The sequence below is a fragment of the Rousettus aegyptiacus genome, unplaced genomic scaffold, assembly GCF_014176215.1.
Source record: "Rousettus aegyptiacus isolate mRouAeg1 unplaced genomic scaffold, mRouAeg1.p scaffold_m13_p_5, whole genome shotgun sequence".
Classification (NCBI taxonomy): Eukaryota; Metazoa; Chordata; class Mammalia; order Chiroptera; family Pteropodidae; genus Rousettus; species Rousettus aegyptiacus.
Genome location: NW_023416308.1, coordinates 99,839,823 through 99,860,495, shown reverse-complemented (window position 1 = coordinate 99,860,495; position 20,673 = coordinate 99,839,823). Strand labels below are relative to the sequence as shown.

The following is a 20,673-nucleotide window of genomic DNA, read 5'->3' as shown; positions in this document are numbered from 1 at the left end:
CAGCCGGCGGGAGCCTGCGCGAGAGGGTGGGGGCGGAGATGGGGCCGCGCGCGCCGCGAGGGCAGGAAGGGACGGCCGGCGCGCGCGCGCGACCCGCCAGCGGGGCGCCCGGCCGGGCCTCGCACCGCCCCTCGCCCCACCCCTCCCCCGCGCGGGCCGCCAGCTCAGCCTACCCGCCCCGGGGCACCGAGGCTCGCGCCGGGGGCGGGGCCTCGCAGCGCCGGCCAACGGCCGGTGCAACGGTCTCCACCTGGGAGGGCATGCCAGCACTGTCGCCTTCCGAGAAAGGGAGGGAAGACAGAGATCCGGGCTAAGAGTCAGAGGAGGGTGGAAAAGGGCACTGGAAATGACCGGGTGGGGGAGGGGGCGGGGAGACTTGAGGAGCAAGCCCCTCGCGAAGGTCCAGCGGATCCAGAGGTAAAGGACACTCGGGGCAGCACCCCTCTTCCCCTTCAGCGCCTCGGTCCGGGGTGGCGCTCACCGTGCGCGCGCGGAAGCCGCTGGCGATCTCGAGTGGGAGGCTGGGGGGACAGCGGTGGTGGTACGTTGCGGGCGGTGTCGTGCGCTCCGTGGGCGCAGGTCGCTTCGACTTGTCCCCACTGCACCAAGAGCCGCTGCTAGTGAGGCAGAGAGCCGGGAGCAGGAGGGACTTAGCCAGCCAGCCCTCTGGGGCGGAGGGGGCGGGGGAAAGAGAGGGCGGGGGCCTTTGCGGCTGCTCGGGCTGCCCGGCGCGAACGCCTGCGAAGAGGGGCTTTCCTTGGCTGCCTACCAGCCCTGCCCAAGCCCCCGCCCTGGGGGGGCGGCCCTGGGCGCAGGTCGTAACGGCCCCGGGGATGCTGCAGGAACGATGCCTTGAGATTTTAACGAAATGGAAGCTAGGGTCCTTCAGGCGAAATCGCTTGACGTCCAAACAGGGACAATAGGTGTCAAACAGCTGGATCTGAAGCTGGCGACTGCCCAGTGTGGAGCCCTTATTTGGTGGGGGTGGGGTGGTAGAATGGCAAAGGTTTCTGCAAGTAAAGGGTGCATAGGGAGGTGCAATCCCAGCTCCTAGAATTTCTTATATGCAGAATAAGCAAACTTCCACATCCCAAAAAAAGTCTTGTAAAAAGACAAGTTTCCCCGCAAAATATGCACCCAGTAACCTAGGAGTTCTCTGTAGAACGCGTTGGAAATGAGCAAGATGGGTGGCTTTTTAAAACTCTTAAAATTCCAGACTCGTTAAAAATCTTCAGCTACCTTAAGATTACACTTAGCTAATAGGCCTCAGTATTTCAAATTAGACTTTTCTTCTGTTTTAGATTTACCTAACACTTTAAGAGACTGTTGAATGAAACACAAAACAATTTTTTGCTCCAAGAAAATTATTCTAGCCTTGTAAGTAAGCTAGGGGCAGGGTGGGTGTGGTTGTGGGTGTGGCTGGTGAACAGAAAATAAACATCAAGGGCTGGAAGGAAAAGTATTAAAAGAAATCTTACCGGTGGAAAATTTAGCAACATAATGTTGTATGACAACAGTAAATGACCAATTTATAATTTAAATTCCATGAAAAAGAAGTTGAGGATTCTACCAAATCCACTGTTCCCTGGAGAATAAAATGAGTAATACTGGCTGGTAACAGTGTATCCTGAGGGATCCGAGAGAAAAACTGCAGCCTCCAGCCTCAAGATATTTGTTAGCTGCAAAGTCTGTTACCCATTCATTCAATTTATTGAGCACCTTACTGTGTGTTAAGAACTTTTAGTGCTAGAGATTATGAACAAAACATCTTCATGGAGTTTGCATTCGAAATGGGGAGAAGATAAGTAAATACATGTCAGAGAGTGAAGTGATAGATAAAACAGGGTGGCCAGGGAAAGCCTTACTCAGTGGCACTTGAGCTAAGACAAGAAAATGAGAAAGAAGGCCAAGCAGTTATCTTGCAGCAAGAATTTTGCAGGTAAGGGGAATACCAAGTGCCAGGCAGGATCTGAAATGAGAGTGTGCTTGGCGGATTCAAGGAACAGCAAGGACCCAACGGTGGCTAGAACAGAGTAAGAGATGAGGTCAAAGACATAAAAGAGGGCCAGTTTTGTAAAGCCTGATAGGACATTGTACGGACTTTGCCTTTTCCTGAGTGAAATAATCACTGTATACATAGTTTTAAGCTGAGGAGTAATAAGATCAATCTGTATTTTAAATCCTCTTGATATTGTATAAAGTAAATGCATTAGAGATGAGGGGGTGGGAGCAAGAGCAGACACTGGGGTCCCAAATTGGAGACTCTTGAAATAATACAGCCCAGAGATGATGGTGGCTAACAGCAGTGTTACAGTAAAGGTGGTGACAGTGATTGGGTGCTTTATGCATTGTGATAGTAGAACCGACAGGATTTGCTAACCAGTTGTATGTTAAGTGCGAGAGAAGTTAAAGTTTACCTAAGGTTATTCAAGGTTTAAGTACCTGAACTGTGCTTAGCACTGTGCTAAACACTGCTATCCTAGAGGCTAAAAAAGGAAGTTCAGAAGCCTTTAGCTTTTAGTGTACTCAACCTGAACTCTATCACTATGAAAATCTCGGGCCCCACCCCAGACCTACTTAATCTGCATTTTAACAAGATTGTCAGTTGATTTATATGCACACTGAATTTTGTGGGGGGGAGGGGGGTGGTGCGTGGACAGGGAGGATCACTTTATTTCTTAAAAGTTGACCAATGTTTTTAAGATTAGGCATGAAATACTCTAGCACAGTGGTCCCCAACCTTTTTGACACCAGGGACTGGTGCTCCTATGAGAATCTATGCCTAGTGATATGAGGTGGAGCTGAGGGTGACGCTAGTGCAAACACAGATGAAGCTGAAGCTGCGCTGTGCGGCCCTGTTCCTAACAGACCATGGACCAAACCAGTCTGCATCCGGAGGCTAGGGGACCCCTGCTGTAGCAGGCAAATTCACCCCAGTCCTACAGAATCAAACTCAGGGATGGAGCCCAGCAATCTGCATTAACAAGTCCTCTAGGTGATTCCGATGCAAAAGTATGAGAACCGATGACTTGGAGATCTCTAATGATTCAAGTTTGAGTTAAACAGGGTTTGTAAGGTTTAAGAAGGAAAGGCCTCTTCTGCCTTTTCCTTGGTACATTACACAGTAGCAGTTATGAATAGATTCATCGTCTGCTAAATTGGGCTTTTCAAGAAAAAGGAAAGTAGACTTGAGAGGGCGCAGGATAGATGACAACACAGATAACCAAGAATCTTGTCTGGGGGTCCATCCCACAGTTTATAGTATGTCAAGATAAACTAGGTTATGCTGTAGTAACAATCTTGAAAGCTCTGTGAATTAAAACAGGGATTTGCAAACTATAGTCCCTGGGCCAAGTGGCTCTCCATCTATTATTGGAGACAAAGCCACATTCATTTATATACTTATTATGGCCATTTTCATGCCACAGGAGAGCAGAGTTGAGTAGTTCTGACAATATGTGCAAAACCTAAAATACTGCCTCATTCTTTCTAGAAGTTTGCCAATCCCTGGCTTAAGACAAATGATACGTATCCATTATGGCTCTGCCCATAGTGGCCTGTCAGTACATTCAGGTTGGGGAGAAACCATAGTTCAAATGTTGCCGATTACATAAGAAGAAAGAACCTGGAATAGTCAAATACTCCAGATGTGTAGACTTGCATCATGTGTGCTCTCACCTCATTGGCCAGGAAGAGCCATATGACCCCATCAAATGGAGAGAGGCCATTCTTATCTGATGCTTGGGAGGAAGGCAGCTGAACCACAAATAATTGTTAAGCATACATACCTGTCACTTCTTACATCATCCCAATCCCACTTCCTTGGTGTTCTGACATTCTTGTAGTCATTCATTCAGGTCGGCAAGTCCAGAAAGACCAAGAAATTTAAGGCAAAGCAGTGTCCTACTCAGCCCAATGCCATGGTCCCAGTAAACCAAAATTGTCTATTTCCTACATGACAAAAAGGGGACTGAAGCTGTTTATGTAAATTCGTAATGCTTTATTGTCTTTTTTTTTTTAACCTTTTTTTCTAAAGCCATATAGTAGTCAGGGTCATTATATTACTGAAGAAATAGAAAAATTAAAGAGTTTTTCTAGCAAACCAGTGAGAGAGCAGGATATGTCTATAAACAGAAAACACTTTCTCCAAAAACCGTGGTATTAAAATTATGCCCAATATTAATATATTTTAATAACACAAATCTCCTAAACGGACTTTCATTCATTTAATTCATTAGACAACAGCAATCTGAAGTCTCCATAGTCAAATGAAGTGAATACTTAATCACAATCATTTTGGCAAAATAGTTCAATTGCTTCCACTTGAATCACCCAATAAGCTAATGCCAGGTTTATTGGTAGCAAAAGAGGGGAGCTTTCATCTGAATTAACATTAACTGCCTTTCTGCATCAGACTGGCAGAAACCAGGCCTCGGTGTGAACTACACTGTTGACGAAGCTAAGCCTCTTGTTCTTCAGGCATTTTACAACTCAGCAGTAGACATTTCTATAATTTTTCCAGTACTACCTTTTTTGTGATAATGTCATAATTATGTGTTCATAAGCCACCATTAGACTCTGAGCTTTTCAAGGAAAGAAAGCAGAGTTCTCATTTTCATCTCTGCATCATCAGAAGCAATAATGTGCCTGGCACGAATATCTTGTCAATAAATATTGCCTATAATAACATAACAGTGTGGGATTAATATTATTTATCTATACTGCCTCTTTCTCATTACACTGTGGTTATCAACTGAAGTAACATTATTTTCCACTCTTCTGCCTACCTTTTCTTAATTGTAATATTATACTTAGAAATATGCTTCATATTTTGTAGAGGTACAATATGTCTAGTATTGTTTTTTTTTCAGATTTCACAAAATACTGTTGTTTCTTATTGAATGCTTTTAGAAGCTATGCACTATTTTCAACACAAAAGCAAAAATAGTTTGACCACAGGCATTAAAATGTTCTATATAATTACTTATGTGAATTGTACATTCTCTTGACTTGATGTTTCCATTTCAATGCTCCTCAACCTGCGGAGATTTCACACCCCCCAAGGACATTTGGCAACATCTGGAGGTATTTTTAAGTTGTCACAACTTAGGGGGAGGTACTACTGACATCTACTGAGTAGAGGCCAAGGATGCTTCTAAATATCTTGCAATGTGCAGAACAACACAGAATTCTAGGCAAAAATGCCAACAATGCTGAGGCTGAGCAACTATCTCATGAGAGTAAAAAATGTGGTTATTTGTTTTAGCACTTGACAAGTAAAAAGATTGAGATGACACTGGCAAAAATAAGTTTTTAGGAAGTGTGAAAGGATGCAACACTAAACCATAAACAATCATCCTGTGTCTTGGCAACTGATGCATAATCACAAACTTGTATACTAGATATATTTGTATATCTAGTATACAAGTTATTTCTCTCACTAAAACATGCAACTCCACAAAATTTTGGAAGGAATAAAACTTTATCTCAAAGTTACATACATACTAGGAGAATATAAATATAAAGGTAATTAGCCTATTCAGGATTGTTTCTACAACTGGTCAGGATATGTATTATTTCAAGAATAATTTTGAGATCCTAGAGCAACTCCCTCTACTGATTCATCCTTTAGGCATTCACATTTTTTAAAAAAAAAAATCTTGAGAGTCTAATAACTTGATTTAAAGGTCTCCTAAGCACCAAATCGCTAAATTAAAGACATGAAAAAAGTTACAGAAAGATGTAGGTCCTGGATGACTTATATTATTCTTGTAGTATACATTTCCAGGAGGTTTAGACTTTGCGAAAGGGAGAGGTATGGAAACCCCACCCCTATCTCATTCTTTCTTTGGTGTTTCTGAAAGCGAGAGCGAGGCCCACCACCTTCACCTGGGAGAATGAAGATTCCTGGACTCCACCACAGACATTATTACATCGACATCCCAGAATCTGAGACCTAGGAATATGCATTTTAATCAGAATCAAAATCCCTTTGGCACATTCAAGTTTGTGACTCTGTGATCCATGAAGTAGTGCATTTATTTTCACAAAGATAAATACCATAAATGTTCAAACAAAAATTCTTATTTTCATAGAAACTTCTTTTTTTTCTTCCCAGTAAGTGAGGATCTCTTAAGTAGGACATGTAGACAATTGCCAGATAGGTGGAAAAAGACAGAGTCGCTGATTCAGGAAGGAACAATCAGATTCCAAAATGTTGAAAGAAATATGCTGAGGAAAGAATCCAAACAGAGTGGTGAATAGAAGTTTAGGGGAAGGGAAAGGAAGGTGACTCAGCAAGTCTATTGCACCTACTAATATACATTATACTTGAAAAGCTGATGGCTTACAAAAAGGAGCAGGAATTAGAGCAGCGGTGCTAAACCTTGAGTATGCTTCAGAATCTCCTGGAGGGATATTTAACCACCACGGCTTGGGCTTCACCTCCTAAGTGTCAAGATTGTGTGGATCTGGGGCAGGCAATAGTTTACATTTCTAACAAGTCCTTCAATGATGTGGATGCTGCTGGTGTGGGAACCACATCCTGAGAAGCACAGGTTAGAGGCATTAAAAAAAAAAATTTTTTTTTTTAAACTATTGAAGCAAGGAACAAACTAAGAGGAAGAAGAAATTTTATAAAGTAATCGAAGGTGACAGTAGTATACTTTGTTTTATGCTGCTACTTTTTGTATTTTCCTCTTTAAGAGGCCAAAAGAGAAAAAATGGAAGAGGATATTGGACAGACTAGGAAGAGGACAGTGAGGAAAGAGGCAGCAACCTTTTCTCTAGGCTCTTCTCGTCTAAACCAAATGCCTCTGGCAGCCCTATCGTACTGCAAGATCATATTCCTTGGCATTCTTTGGAGTTAGAGCTGGTGACACTCCTGTCATGAATCCTGCGCTAACGAAGAGAGAAGAGAGATGAGAGAGAGGCCAGTTCTTTAGGATGGCACAGACTGGTTTGAGGGGGGAAAAATACAAATCATATTTTTAAAACCTTTGTTTTTCAAAATTGCAAATGACATAAGCTTATTGCACATAATTCAGATAGAAAGTAAATTGTTTTTTTAAAAAGTGAGATGTAACAGTTCAATGTGTTGTAAAACAGCTTTATGGAGATGCAATTTATATACCATAAAAGTCACCCTTTTAAAGTGTACAATTCGGTGGTTTTTAGTGTAGTCACAAAGTAATGCAACCATTACCATTGTCTAATTTTAGTACATTTTATTGCCCCCAAATTAACATGTGCCCATTGTGTTGTCACTCTCCATTTATCTTTTCCCAGCCCCTCCCTGGCTACCACTAATCTAATTTCTGTCCCTATGGATTTGCCTATTCTGGACATTTTATATAGATGGGACCATACAATTTGTGACCTTTGTATCTGACTTATTTCACTTACCATAATATTTAGAAAATTTATCCATGTCGTAGCATGTATTTCATTCCTTTTTGTGGCTGAATAATATTCCAGTGTGTGGATATACAATAATTTGTTTTTCTATTCATCAGCTGATAGATATTTGGATTGTTTCACTTTTTGGTTATGATGAATAATGCTACTGTGAACATTCATGTATAAGATTTTTTGTGTGTAAACATGTTTTCAATTCTTTGCATATATAGAGTAGAATTTCTGGGTCATGTGGTAACGCTTTTTGAGCAACTGTCAAACTGTTTTCCAAAGTAGTTATTATCATTTTACATCCCTACCAGCCATATATGAGACATTTAATTTCTTCACATCCTCATCAACACTTATTATCAACCTTTTTATTATAGCCATTCTTGTCAATATGTGTCAGTGAGAGAAAGTGGTATCTCATCATGGGTTTGATTTGCATCACTGGGTATCTTTAAACAAGGGTTACCTTCTTCCCTGCTTTGGATGGCTTAGATGTAATTTTGCCAGAAAGCAGGGGAAATACAATTATATTTCAAGGTCTCTTTTACCTTTATGGTTAGAATTGTCACAACCCTGGCATCTACATTTCCAGTCAATGCTGTGAAATACCTAGCTCTAGTGAGTCTTTGAGAAAGTACCAGAAAAATAATACTACCAGTGGGTAGACACTTGAACATGTCTGGCGATTAGGACTTGACTTAAACTTAGACAAAGTATAGAGTCACTTACCTAAAAAGCTTGATTTTAGCATTAAGGAGACTTCTTAGCTTTTTATTACCTCTCCAGCAGTCTGTTCACTCAACAAACACTTAACACCTTGTATATGCCCGAGGCACTGTACCTGTTGATAAATAATGCTGAATAAAGCATAGTTCCATGGTCTCAAGAAAGCCAATAATGAGAAGAATAGACAGATATATAAAGAAATAAAATTCAATGTCATATACCTTGGTGAGGTACTATACTACACAGTCACCAAAATCGCTAAAACTTAGAAACTGAAATGAACAGATAATGGCAGGAATGTAAGCCAACAGAAACTCTCATACACTATTGATAGGGGAATAAATTGACCCAACCACTTTAGGACAGTATCTGGCAGTATCTCCTAAAGCTGAATGTTTCTATACCCTATAATCCAGAAATTTTGTTTTTAGATATATTCTTAAAAGAATATGTATGGTAACTGAAAGACATAGACAATTCTTGTCTTCATAGCAGCCTCATTTTTAGTAGTCAAAAATGGAAAAAATTCAAATGTCTATCAATAGTAGAAAAGGATAAATAAATAGTGTGTCCATACAATGGAATACTACACAGCCATGAAAATTGACAAACCACTTTTACTGGTAACAACACGGACAAGTCTAACAGGCAGAATGTTGAATCAAAGAAGCCAGATACAAAGAGTAAGAGTTTTAAAATTGGCAAACTAATTTATGGTGAAGTAAATCAGAACAATTGTCAGTCACATTTGAGGTTCGATAATGACTGGGATGAAGCACCAGAGAGATTTTGGGGGTCCTGGCAATAATCTATTTCTTGATCAGACTAGTAGTTACACAGACGTATTTATACTTTATACAGATCGTTGAGCTGCTGCATGCTTATAGTTTGCACACTTCTGTAGGCTTCTACTTCAACAAAAATGTCTCTTTAAAATATTTCAGTTTTTTAGGGGCAAAACCCAAAACCTGTACAAGAAAAAAAGGTGGCTCATAAGTGGGAATGATTAACTCTTTATGGGAGGAAATCAGGGAAGGCTCTCTGGAGATGTCACCAGAGCTAGGTTTTGAAAGATAATTTTTACAAGCAGACAAGAGTAGATAAAGGTAAGAAGAAAGGCCTTGCAGGCAGATGGAGCAGCATGCTCGAAAGCACACGGAGACATAAAACGTATGGCACATTTTAAGAATCATAAGCAGTTCTATATTGTTGGTATATTACTTTGCAGGGAGAAAGATGCAGATGATAGACTGGCCAGGTAAGCAGTGACCAGGTCACGCAAATCTCTTTCACCTTGGCTAAACAGCTTGCGCTTGAACTATAGGTTTTAGCCTTTCTATGGAAATATATTCCCCTGAAGTTCTGATTAAAATTGTGGGCTGTCTCATTGGAAACATGCACATGTAAAATTCTGCATATAATTCACAATTTCTCTGATGCCCAACCATTGACTCCTGCTTTATACATCTCAGAAAAAGAATTCTTTTCGTACAATAGACAACGGGGATTAAAAGAGCTTAAAACAGAACAGAAGCAGGAACAGATTTATATTTTAGATCAATGAATGCAATATGGGAGTGGATTGGAAGTTGAGCCAGGGTGACCTGTAGAAACTGATTAAAATGGTAAAAGAACAGATAAAGACTTGAACTAAGTGTCAGAGCTAAATTCTAAGGATTGCTGGGGGACTGGATGTGAGGGTTGAGGGAGAAGGTAGCTTCTGGGATTCTCCTATGTTTCTAAACTGAGTTAGTGGTGAGACCACCTAATGAAGACAGGAACAGTGTCGGGAATATTTGGGTTAAAAATGAATATCTTTCTCAGAAAGGAGACTATACCTTAACTCCTTAGGTTTTAAGTATATCCTGATTCATGTTGGGGTTCAGGCTCCTGGCCTCTGGAGACATCCTTTACATTTGGGCCTTATGTGCTGCAGGAGTAGACTTGGGCAGGGACAAATTAATCTGCATGCACTGATTTGAAAGGGCATGAAGGCTTTGGCTTGGGAAGTTTAAGCAGATTCTGTCCCCTACCAGCTCTGCTTATCCATGTGTATGAACTGAAAGAGCTGCATGAGGGAAGAGCTTTAACTTTTGGGTCCTAGGCCTACGATGGCACTGAGCCATCAGAGCTGAATATAACCCTTGGAAGGAAAGTTTGTTGTTGTTTTTTTTCCTGTACTTTCAGAACTGAAACACAGTGGAACCTCAATTGTGAAAACACTTTCTTTCGAATAAGGATTTTCCTGAGCTATTTGGCAGACTTTTGTGCCTAATCACTGCAAACCATACAGTTTTAGATAAGAAATACCCAAGGACAGAGGACCAGTAGAGTCTGGTGTTTTACCGATGGTCACAGCAATCAAAAAGAATATAAGCAGGTTTTCCAGTTCCATTAAGACAATCTGAGCCTCTGGAATCTGAAGTTATCATAGAAGGGCAACAAGTAGAGGCTCCACATCATCTGATTTGAACATTAAGAGGAATGTGACCTCATTTTGAACCCCGCGGGAGTGAAACAGGATATATTGGTTTAATCAGATTTGCATTTTTAGAAGATCATTTTGGCTGCTTTATAGAAAATAAATTGGAGGGAGGCAACTATGGATGCAGGAATACAAGAGGCCACTGTTCTCTGCAGTGGTGGCTTGAACCAGAAGCTGGCAAGGGATATGGAGGGATATTGAATGGGCTTAATATATGTTCCATATATATTAAAGGGAGAATAAATAGAATTTGGTAATTGATGGGATATGAGGGGGTGGTAAGGGAAGGAGAGGAATCACAAATGACTCCTTGGTTTCTGATTTGTGCCTCTGGGTGGTTGGTAGAACCGTCTCTGCGGAAGAACCAGATGGGGAGCTAGGAGATGGAAAATTCAATTTTATAAACGTTACATTTGTAGGTTTTGTGAGACACCCAGATGATTTGCTGAGCGATTATTCAAGTCAGGTCTGGAGTTCAGAGGAGAGGTCTTGGTTAAACGTTTAGTGTTGGATTCATTCCCATATACATAATAATTGAAGCTACAAGTTAAGAATAAGATCTACTGAGATATTAAAGAGAAGTTGACCCAGGACAATACCAGCATTTAAAGGTAGTGTCAATTGGGAAAGTCAGTACAGGAAACTAAGAAATGAAGGAAGAAAACCAGGGGAATGTGCCGTCACAGAAATCAAAGGAAGAGATTGTTTTAAATAGCTGACTGTGTTAAATGATTCTAAACAGTCAAGATGGAGTCTAGAAAATATGTAGATTTTAGCTGAGATGAGTTATACTAAGCATATTTAACAACTGATATGAGTTGGGCACAAACCCATCACAATGGATATGAGTCTGGTATGGGAGTTGGGTAAGGAGAACCTCGCTATGCCTGGCATTAAGCCCTTAGTTACTAGATGATGGGGAGCCAAGGGGAAGGGTCCAAGAGTGAGAAGGAAAGAAGTATTGGGTGATTTGAGGGGGCGGCTCTTTATAAAACTGGTACAAAAATATTCCAATAATTTAACATGAAGTACAGACATGCTTTTCTGACATTGCTCAGTATTTTCTATGGTTTAGCAGCAAGGGATGATTGGAGACCCTGGCGAGAGATCTCTAAGTGGAATAGTGGCTGCCAAAGCCAGGTTCAAGTATGTTGGAAAGAATAAGGTGATTGGAAAATATAGAGAGAGTGAATGTAGGCAGCTTTTCCAAGATGTGTGGCTTTGGGATAGAGCGATGCCCAGAGGTAGAGGTGGGGGAGATCATTTATTCTGAACATGCTGGCAGAGGTTTGAGCATGCATGCAAGGCAGTCACAGAGGGAGAGGCCACAGGAGGGACACTTCTTTAGTGTGAATAGACTGGAAGAAAATAATTTTATAGACATGCCAGCCAGAAATTGAAGGAATTGTTGCATGGTGGAGCTTTTTTTCCTGTGAAGTAGGAGGTGAGGGTTATTTGCTGAGAATAAGGGGAGCTGTAGGGATCGGAAGTTTAGTAAATGTAGGTAGATGAATGGGCTGGTGCCTGGGGATTTGCATTAGGAGTTTCCATGATGCGGATGCCATGGTTCAGGCACCACATTTGTAGAGAAAGTGTATAGTTAACTCCCTAGTGGAACACCTTTATCACCCAGTCGGACCACAGCAGAATTCCCCTCACCATGTCCCAGCTCTGTCCATTATGCTTTGCCCACAGTATAATTTCTACACAGTACCCAGAGTGGTATAGTACCTAGAGTGTTTTTTTGTTTTGTTTTGTTTTTAAGAAAAGTAGACCATTTCAATCAATTTCTTAAAACTCTTCAGTGGCTTCTTTGGAAGAAGCAAAGTCCCAAGTCCTCATATGGGTCTATAAGGCCTTCACATGTGGTCCCTGGATACCTTTCCAATCTCATCCTCTACCACTTTCTACATTCCAGTCATGCTGTCACCTTGTTCCTCCTCTGACAGGCAAAGCACACACCCACCCCAGGATCTTTGCACTTGCTCTTCTCTGGAGCGCCCTCACATGCCTTGGTTCTCACGTCATTCAGGTCTCTACTTAAAAGTCACTTCCTCAGTGATGCTTTCTTTGATCATTGCGTCTAAAATAGCACCGCCCTCCCGCCCCTATTACTTTCGGTCCCCCTTTCTGGCACTTATTGTTCCTCAAAGCACTTACTATGACCTGACGTATATTACATAACTACGCACCTATTTTCTGCCACCCCACCCATCCCCAGGCAGGATATAAACTCCACAAAGCCAAGGTCATGATCTGACTTGTCCATTTTGTATCTTTCGTGCCCATCAAAGCACTTGTCACAAAGTGATGTTTATTGATGGTTTGACGTCAAGCATGATTGGGTTTTGCCAGAGTAGTAATAACAGGTCAGAAGGACACAGTAAGTGAAGATATTTGCAAGACTGATTGAAATGACAGACCATCCAATCAAAGCTGGATAAGGGACCAAGGAGATAACTCCATGAAGAGAGTCAAAGGGTAATTTTTAGAACTAGAGATTGGAGAATGATTATAATAGAGAACAGCTAGTCAAGCAAACTATAATGCAAGAATCTGTGGGAATCTGTGGCTGAGAATGGGATGCTCGTATTTATGATTTTGGAGGTAAAGCAGTTTCAAGGGGTACAGGTTTTGTATGTAACTATGGGAATCAATGGTAGAAAACAAAGGAAAAGGTCATTGGAGATGGTCAAGCAATTGAGAGATTCAGGTGTTAGCCATCACTATGGACTTTGAAGTAGCTCAGGATGAGCTTGGTACGAAAGATTTGAACGATGAGAAGTGGGAAGGGTGGTATAACCACAGGGTGTGAGCCTCAAAGGAGCAGGAGTTTTTATAAGTGGGCGGAGAAGTAGTAATGGTCTAGAAGTACTGATGGAGAGAAAGGAGAACAAGGAGCAAATACTGCACAGATGTAAGTAAATAGGAAATAGACGTGAGTACAGATTCACCACCATAGAGGGTTGCTGTAGAAAAGAGTAGATTTCAATTAATGCAAGAAGGTATGGAGAACATTCTTGGAAGATGTGGAGGATAAAGGAGAAATTTGTTGATCACAGAAAAGCTGCTCCAGAGGGTACATCGGAGAGCAGGGGTAGGGGGTGGGATGTATTAGAACAGTGGGGAACCAATTTAGGAACAAGGAAATATGGAGTATTATGGAGATGATGTTCTCAAACTTTAATGTGCATCAGTTATGGGGAGGGCTTGTTAAAACAGATGGCTAGGCTCTACTCCCATAGTTTCTGATTGAGTAGATCTTGGGCGGGGCCTGAGAATTTGCATTACAAGTTCCCACGTGCTGTGGATGCTTTGATCTGAGGACCACACTTTTAGACCATGGATGTAAAGAAAGACCAGTGACTGGTGTGGCAATGAAAACAAGGATGAGAGTGCAGAGTGAATTTACTCCCTACAATCTCCTGGAGGATGTCGGGTTCTGGGCTGATGGATGGAAGGTCTGGCACAATTCACTCTAGGTGGTATCGGCTTAAAACCAGTGGTGTGAGGGTCTGGTCTTAATTCAAATGATGTCTGTTTAGTCCCAGAGAAGATGCACCTTTATCATGGGGTCTAGCACAGAACAGCGCTACCTTGTGAATTGGAAGATATTTATACCAAGTCCAAGTGGAATTAAAGGCTGGCCTAAGACTATGTTCTAGTGGAATTGTTAGGGCTTGGACTGTGAAGTCTCAGCAGTGATATAATCAGGCACCTGGTTCCACTAAAAAGTAGTGATAGTGCCTGAAACAACTAAGCACTGCCAGGCATAGACAACTTGATCAGAACAAAATGATGGAGAGCTGCCAATAACTCTTAGGTCTCAGACTTCACAAGCTGGATGATAGAAATGAACTCACAATACCTCCCATACACCAATACTCCTAATCTTGATTCTCCAAAACCTTACCTAATTGACTAGCCAGAATTCAAATTGTTTCCGGCATTTTTCCTGAAAATATTTGAGAAGGGCTGGAGAACTGAAATTTGGGGTATTCATGTAAGATTTGAAGATGATATGATATCAGATTTACCTCTCTCCTATTTGCAAAGTTCCCAGGGAAAAATACACATGTCCATGAATCACCCCTGGCCATCATTTGCTGCTAGCCTGCAAGTAGAGGGAGAAGTCACGTGTATTCTTTCAGGCAGAAACACTAGTGTGTGAGTCAGAATAAAGCTGGAAGTTCAGTCTGAGCAGAAGGCAGGAACTACAGTAGAAAAAGGAATGGCTTTTTTAGTTAGAGCCCAGCCAACTCTCTGGAGACTGCAGGTGGAACACTCCCTCTGGCACCAACGATAAAGGCGTGCAAGGTCTTCAGAGGAGGCTAATGACTCAAAGTTAGCCTATTAGTCCTCATGAAAAGAGTTAAACTAATCCCACTTCTGCTACTTCTCAAGATGAGACTGGAATGGTTTTGAGTCCTTCCCTTTAATTGGCTGTGGGAACAGAGTGTGACCACCCATAAAAGCCTGTGTGTACCTGGCTCAGGGCGAGAGCAGGGCAAGCCCTTACAGAATCAGAGACCTGTCAGGACATAACATATCTGCCTGGTATGTCTTTAGAAGTTCTAAGTTCTAAAAGTGTTGTGCCATGTACCCTCTCAGCATGCTAAAGTTAACTGGAAATTGGGGCCAGTGAGCACAACTTGGCAACAGGATTTGAAAAACGCTCCCAGAGGTTCTCCACTGTGGGGTTTAGGGGATTGGAAATCCATTCATTCAACTAAATATTTATGACAACACAGCAGAATCACCAGGGGGCACTTCCCCACCTCCCACCCCCAAATACACACATGTCTTTAAAAGTTTGCTGTGCACAGTCCTTCAGAGGCTGTTTCTTTCTACACACTATGCCTGAAATCTAGGTAACATAAAAAGGATGAGTGAAGACACCTATATATGACTATATATTAAACTGGATTGTTTTTTCCAAGTGCCAGGTAACCTACCCTAATCAAACATTCTCAATAACTTAAAAAAAAAATTTTTTTTATTAGTTTCAAGTATACAGAACATTGGTTAGACATCTACATAGTTCATAAAATGATCCTCCTAATTGCTCCTGCTCTCTGGTTTTCCACATAGCCAATATATTAATGCTGACTGCATTCCTTATACTGTGCTCCTAATTCTTGTGACCATCTATCAACTACTAATTTGTACTTCTTTAACCCTTCACCCTATTCTCCCAGCCCCTCAACCCCTCCCTCTGTCTGTCGCCAAATTGTCTTCTATATTTGTGAATCTGTTTTTTGATTAGTTTGTTCTTTTTGTTCCTTAGATTTCACAAATAAGTGAAATCATATGGTATTTATCTTTGTCTGACTTATTTCACCCAGCATAATAACCTCTAGGTCCATCTATGTCATTACAAATGGTAGGATTTCATTTTTTTAATGGCCGAGTAATATTTCATTGTATATAGGAACCACAACTTCTTTATCTAATCATCTGTTGATGGACATTTAGGTTGCTTCTGTATCTTGGCTATTGTAAATTGTGCTGCCATGAATATGGGGGTGCATAGATCTTTACATATTATTGTTTTGGTTTTCTTTAGATAAATACCCAGAAGTGCAATTGCTGGGTCAAAAGGTATATCTACTTTAAATTTTTTGAGAAACCTCCAGACTGTTTTCTATAGCGGCTGTACCAATTTGCAATCCCACCAACAATGTATGAGGGTTTCTTTTCTCTGCATCCTTGCCAACACTTATCGTTCTTTGATTTATTGATGATAACCATTCTGACAGGTGTCAGGTGATAGCTCATTGTGGTTTTAGTTTGCATTTCTCTGATAATTAGTGACCTCGAGCATCTTTTCATATGTCTATTGGTCATCTATATTTCCTCTTTAGAGAAGATCTGTTCAGATCTTCTGCCCATTTTTTAATTGGATTGTTTTTTTATTGTTGAGTTCTAATAACTTTTCTGTAGAAATCATTAATGAAGCAATTACTATTTTTGAGGAAAAGAAATTAAAGAAATAAACCCTAAGTAAAGTTGAGTACTTACTTTCTTAGACTTAAAAAGAAATCTAGTATGAAACACTGCTAGTCTAATTCTGATTGAAAGGACTAAGTAGAAATGATTATGACTACCATTCGTTCAACTTTTACCAAGTGCCACCAGGCACCTCACCTGTGCTCTCATTTAATATGCACAACAATCCAGTGAGGTGAGTGTTATCTAACCAATAGGAAAGTACAGAGACTCAGAATGTTTAGCTAAGATCTAGAGCTACGATTTAGATTAAAGTAACGGAGGCTTTGTCTGGTGTTGGGCCTAAAATTTAGAGAGCAAGAAAAGTTATTTTAAAAGATTGTACATTTTTAAGTCTCTTCTTTCTTTAGGAAATAATCTCTACCTTTATCGCCCTACCTCTGGCTTCGGCAGCATGCTCTCCTGTATGCTGGGACGTAGCTACCTTTGTCTATGTGAGAACCCTCACACCCCTTCCACTTCTGTTTTAAGGATGAATGCCATGGCCATTGCCTTGATGCTAGATTTCTACCCAACTTAATGTTGGTCTTTAAATACCAGGAAAACTGTCCTTTCCTTTCTCTTCCTCTTCCCTCTTCCCCTCTTCCTTTCTAAAATTAAGCTCCTGCTACGTCTCTAGAAAACGATTCTCATCTGAGACTAAAACTTTACTATAGCTTGTCAGAATGAATCGCTTGTCAGACTGAAGTTTGTTGCATCTGCTCCTAGATGCTGCCTGCTTGGGCTGCTGAAAACTATTCTATGTGAAGAGAAGTTTCTGTTTAACACTGTCTCCCAGGGCTTCGTCTCACTACCTGCTGAGACTCTGGATGGTCAGGCTGAGGACTGGACCCTATGGTCTTTATCCCACATGATCTTAAGGCAGGCAAACTCAGCATCTTCAAAACTGTCATTCTCTCGAAAGCTGTCCTCAAGGAGGTTGAACCAGGGCCTTTTCATAGATCAGGATCTTTCGTTTTCCTTTGCATGACACAGAAGCAAACCCACTGGTCCACGTTCTTTCTTTCCTTGTGGGGAGTTTTATCACAGTGATTTTTTTTTCCCTATCACCAGCATCCAAGGGTCACCCAAGTCCACCCTGGCAGATTTTAGGAACTTCCAATTTCAGAGTAAAAGGATTGAGGACTTGATCTTCTCCAGAAGATTACAACTCCTGAGATGAGGTAAGTCCAAGCTGATTGTTCGACAACTGTCTCTCTGAGGGAAAAGTATGTGCATTCATGAATATATGTATATAAATGTTATACATGTGTATTTCTTTTACATATTATTACTATAAAAAATGAGTAGCACACAAAATACAAATAAGTTATCTAATGCTTTCTATTATAAATTCTATGTGACAATTGATTGTCACAAAATGCTTTTGTTGATTTTTACCTAAATCTTAACATCCACAGCCAACCAATGGTCACAACTAACAAACAAGTTGGTTAATAGTTTGGTGAATGTTGGCTAATAGTTTCCTTGTCGTTAATGGTAAGATGAAAGTGAAAATATGAAGATGCCTGTGGGAACTTCACTTGTTTACTGATGATGCTATTGATTTCTTTACTGAATGAGATTATTTTTAAGTACAAGAGGACTATTTCTTCAATTGCTTATGCTACTCACATGAAATGGTTACCAACACCACACTCTTTTAAGTTTAAACTGTATTATTAACATTTTCTCCATCACTTTCTTAAATCTAAACAATCCAAAAAACCATAAATCAAACCCCAATATGTCGTGTTTGCTCATTTCTATCATGTGAGTACTCCTACCATGGCCAATTATAAGCAAACAATGAGATGTCACTAAATTCAGAGTTGGAAAGAGATGCACCGTAGAACACCATTAGAAATTATTTCTGCCATTACAGATACAATAGAAGTAAATGTCCTCAAGAATATAGGTAATAGTGGAAAATAGTAAAATAATTAGAATATAATGAGTTTTGAGTATTCGTTACCTTTAAAAAATCTATTTAATTTATTAAATTAAATTCATTAAATTTATTTAGTTTATATAATTTAATATTTGATAATGACTGTTTAACCACTGGGTTGCAAATTTCCTAAAAATGCAACAATCAACTCTAGCAAGTTAGTAGAAGCTGGCTTCTCCAATACACCAATGGGTAAAATGAGTAAACCGATAACAATCAGCTTAGCGTCGTTTTCAATCATCAGGATCATACGCATATTTCCTATTTAGAGTGTATGTGATGGTCATTAGTGCTATTCTTAGGAAGTATTTCTAGCTCTTCACTTATGAGCAGAGAAGTATGGTTGAGATTATACTTTCCTGCTTTTTTGGAATTAAGGGCGGCCAAGTTACCTGTTCAGCTAAAAAAAAAAAATGTGATTTGAAATAGCATGGATCACTTTGGAGTGAGAACTTTAAGAACTAATATAAAATTTGCCACTGTCTCTTTTATCCTTCACCTGCAGAGTGAACCAGGCCTGGAGCAGACCCCTCCAGTAACAGCCAGTGAACATGGAGTATGAATGAGAAACAAATTGTTTTAAGTTGCTGAGATTTTGGATTGTTTGTTACTGAAACATCCTGACTGATGCAGTGCTTACTATTTAAGGGAATCTGGCAGGTTAGAGAGTCAGATATTACAAATTACTTATTCGTAATTTATTTTAGACTTGAAATTTTAAGTCGAAGGGTGTAAGATGATTTTTAACAGAATTAGACTCTTTATAAGAGAAGCTGATTTATTATATTAATGAGTTTGATTTATTACATTTATAGGAATTGCTGAAGTACTTAAAAAGATTTTGCAAATAAGATTTGTAAGTCCTTTCTAGAAATTATTTGAAGCACTTGGGAGGTGGGGATATTATTCAAATTCAGTTTAAAATATTAAATTGGATTTAATTAGTATATTTGTAAATTCAAGACTGGTTATTTGGGAGAATTTAATCTGTTAAACTTTAAGAAATTAAATATCAAAGAACATTACTAGATTTATAAATACATGAAGATTTATAAATTAAACTTAAAAACCTAAGAAAAATATTTTTAATATATAATTTTAATAAATTGAATATTAATTTAAAGCCCAAGTAACTGTGAATAGTCCTTTGTAAGCAAACTAACCTTGATCATTTTTTAAAACTCAGTTAATAGCCATTCTTCATGCTTCAGGATTTAGTAGAAAGAATATTCAACTAAAACTTGAGACCAGAATTCTGTTTTTGGCCCAGTCAGAAAGTAATTAGTGCCTTTGAAGAAGCCAAATGAGAGCGCTTGGTTGGATGATCTTTCTGATTAGATCATTTTTATGATGCCATCTCTTTTGGCTATTGTTATATAACAAACAATCACAAAATTTAATGGATTAGAACAACAACAAAAAATTTTAATCCCTCTCAATTTTGTGGGTTGACCAGGCTCAGCTGGGTAATTCCTCTGCTCCTGTAAGGTCAGCTGGGTTTGCGGTCATCTGGGGGCTCCACTAGCCAGAATGTCCAAGATGGCTCACTCTCATGTCTGGCATCCTAATGAGGATGGCTGAGAGGTTGAGCTCAGTGAGAATGCTAGGAGGGATTGTCCTGTTTCTGCCTCCAGGTGGTCTCAGGGTTTCTTCCCTACCATGTGGCTTCTCCAACAGAGTAGTCAGACTTCTTTTCATAGTGTTTCAAGGCTCCTCAATGTGCAATGCAGAAACTGTCAGACGCTTTCAAAGCTTAGGCTCACAACTGGCTCCACATCACTTCTGCTGCATTCCATTGGTTAAAGCAAGTAGCAGGGTCAGCCCACACTCATTGTGGGAGGGGACTATCCAAGGGTGTGGCTACTAGGAGGTATTGTTCATTGGGGCCATCTTCTGAGGCCAGCTACCATACCTTCTAATGCTAACCTTCATGACTTACTTCCATCAGCCTTTCTTGGTCAGTACTCCTTCCTCGCTCTGACAGATGGGGGCATTTTAAGTATATAATCTAGTGCATGATTTTCACATATCTTATTTAGTGGTTGCACTAGAGCGAAATATGTGTATGCATTTGTGTATATTTAGATGTATCAAAAGGATAGTGGAAAATATATAC

General features: G+C 40.2%; 1 protein-coding gene and 1 long non-coding RNA gene across 2 annotated transcripts in view; one reads left to right on the top strand and one right to left on the bottom strand.

Annotated features, from left to right (window-relative positions):
• CAPRIN1 (cell cycle associated protein 1) overlaps window positions 1-718 on the bottom strand; it is a 34,097-nt gene extending 33,379 nt beyond the window's left edge. The window contains exon 1 of the mRNA XM_016147126.2: window positions 482-718. The gene's annotated coding sequence lies outside the window, so the exon portion shown is untranslated. The remainder of the gene's footprint in view (window positions 1-481) is intronic.
• On the top strand, window positions 230-19,572 carry LOC118602826. The gene is made up of 3 exons (XR_004950863.1): window positions 230-417; window positions 17,681-17,790; window positions 19,063-19,572. It is a non-coding gene; the product is annotated as an uncharacterized LOC118602826 (long non-coding RNA).
• The last annotated feature ends 1,101 nt before the right edge of the window (window positions 19,573-20,673 follow it).